Source organism: Microtus ochrogaster, unplaced genomic scaffold (assembly GCF_000317375.1).
Source record: "Microtus ochrogaster isolate Prairie Vole_2 unplaced genomic scaffold, MicOch1.0 UNK86, whole genome shotgun sequence".
Taxonomy (NCBI): domain Eukaryota; kingdom Metazoa; phylum Chordata; class Mammalia; order Rodentia; family Cricetidae; genus Microtus; species Microtus ochrogaster.
Window position 1 is genome coordinate 1,374,035 of NW_004949184.1, and position 3,013 is coordinate 1,377,047.

The window sequence follows — 3,013 nt, forward strand, 5'->3', positions numbered from 1 at the left end:
GACTCCTCCTCCCTATTTGATGACTCCTCCTTCCTATTTGATGACTCCTCCTCCCTACTTGATGACTCCTCCCTATTTGATGACTCCTCCTCCCTCCCTATTTGATGACTCAGAGGAACAGTTAGGATAGAAAAGGTTCATAACAAAAGACAAAACACTTGATTCTTTCTCTAGCTCCCAAGTTTCAAAATATCCAGCACTTCAGTTCAGACAAGTGAAGGTTTTGGTGGTTTTGTTTCATTTTTTGTTTCTGAGACAGGGCCTCACATAAGCCCAGGCTGGATGAAAACACAATAGGTAGCTGAGGATAACTCTGAACTCTTAATCCTTTTGTCTATCTCCCAAGTGATGGGGTCACAGAGCTGCACCACCAGGCAAATATGGTGACTGACAACCGCAGCTGTTCTGTGCCCCTTCTTTTCTTGAGACATTACTATGAACTTGAGGATTTAAGCTGATTTGGTAGGCTTCAATTCGTCACAATGCTCTTTCTTATTGTTGTTTGACTTTTCTATCTTGGCTAGCAGACGTCTCTTCAAGTTGGATCCTAGGTTCTTTTGCCATTTTCTATCATTTTAAAAAGGATTGATATATGATCCTCACGAGCATCGTTATCTGCAGGTTTACCTCCCGAGTCTCTGTACTTACTATATTTTCATCATTGCTTACAACAGTCAGTGTTGCTGAACACGTGTGAACCTGGACAAAATTCAAATTGATGGGTCCACTGAATTAGAATCTCTGATTTTCATGAGTCACCTTGATGAGTTGCCATGATGGAAATTTCATTTCTAAAGTGTAGAAAACAATGGTAGGTTTTCTTCCTTGTGAGTTCCTATGGCTGAATGATAGTGAATTTATTCAATTTATTATTTTGCAGGAATAAAAGATTTCTCTTCTTTGACATTATATTTATCCCATTCTCACTTATTTACTTACTCAAGAAAAAATGCTTATAGCTGGGTGGGAGAAATGGCTCAGAGGTTAAGAGCATTGCCTGCTCTTCCAAAGGTCCTGAGTTCAATTTCCAGCAACCACATGGTGGCTCACAACCATCTGTAATGGGGTCTGATGCCCTCTTCTGGCCTGCAGGCATACACACAGACAGAATATTATAAACATAATAAATAAATAAAATATATGAAAAATGCTTATAGCAAGGATGGGCTTCTGCAGAAGACCACTGGCTTGCATACAGTAATTCTACTCATGATTAGAGAGTTATTTTACATAGCTCCTCCTAATGATTTAGTAGGCTATGTGTTTAAATTATTGCTTTGGTGCCTATTAAAACTTTTGGTGGAAACACAAATAATAATAGCTATTTTCTCATGAAGCAAACATAATGAGGATTCTTGGGGAAAAACATTTAACGGTTAGGGTTAAGGCTCAGAGGGTAAAGGTACTTGCCATTAAGACTGCCAACCTGAGTAAAACCTGAATTCAGTTCCAGAAATCCCCCTGGTGGAAGGAGAGAACCAACTCCCACAAGTTGTCACATCCATGTATGCATGGTGACACAAGCATATGTGAGTGTACACACACACACACACACACACACACAATAAGTGTAAAAAGTGTTTAAATCCATGCTTGTTTTGTTTTGAAAAGGGTCTTGTTCTATAGCCCAAGCTGGCTTGGAAATCACAGCCTAGACATCGCATAACTGAAGAATGGATAAAGAAAATGTGGTGTATTTACACAATGGGATACTACTCAGTGGTAAAAATCAATGACATCTTGAAATATGCAGGCAAATAGATGGAACTAGGGGGGAAAAAACCATCCTGAGTGAGGTAACCCAGACCCAGATAGATAAACATGGTATGTACCACTTATAAGTGGATATTAGATGTAAAACAAAGGATAACCATCCATGATCCCAGAGAAGGTAGGTAACAAGGAGAACCCTAAGAGAGGCATACATGGATCCCCCTGGGAAAGGGAAACAGACAAAATCTCCTGAGAAAATTAGGCGGGGAGAAGGGGAGGGAGAAAGAGAACATGAGCGAATGGGGTGCTCAAGAAGGGGAAGGACAAATAAGGGAGAGAAAGGAAAGAGATACCTTGGTTGAGGGAGCAATTAAAAGGCTATCGAGAAATATAGCACTAGGGAAATTCCCAGGAATCCATAAGAATGACCCCAGCTAAGACCCTAAGCAACAGTGGAGAGGACGCCTAAACAGATTGATGACCACCTTAACTGTCATCATAGAACCTTCAACTAGCAACTGATGGAAGAAGATACAGAGATCTACAGTGAAACACTTGGCCAAGTTACCCGAGACCAGCGCAAGAGAGGGGGGAACAATAATATGACCAAAGGGATCAAGACCATGGTGGTAATAACCACAGAAATAGCTGACCTGAGCTAGTGAGAGCTCACTGACTCCAGTGAATAGGACCAAACTAGGCCCACTGAATGTGGGGGACAGTTGTGAGGCTTGGACAGTCTGTGGGGTCACTGGCAGTGGGACCAGGATTTATCCCTAGTGCTTGACCTGGCAACTAGGAGCACATTCTCTTTGGAGTGAGACCTTGCTCAGCCTAGATATAGTGGGGGAGGGCTTGGTCTTGCCTCAAAGTAAAATGTCAGACTTTGTTGACTCTCCATGGGAAACCTTACCCTTTCTGAGGAGTGGGTGGTGGAGTGGGGGGGTAAGATGGGGCAAGCAGGAGGAGGGGAGAGAGTGGGAATGGGGAAAACTATGTAAAATGAGAAAAGATTTATTAAAAGATTCTTAATAAAATAAAAAAAGAATAGGGCATTTGGTAGGCAGTGGTGGTGCACGCCTTTAACCCCAGCACTCAGGAGTCAGAGGCAGTCAGATCTCTGTGAGTATGAGGCTAGCCTGGTCAACTGAGCGAGTTCCAGGACAGCTAGATACAGAACAACCTTATATTGAAAAACCAAAACAATAACCCAAACCCAAACCAAACCAAACAAAAACAGGGCATTTGGTTGTTGAAATAAGAGCGGCGGGGCTGCGTCCCCAGCACCCTGCCGCCCGCA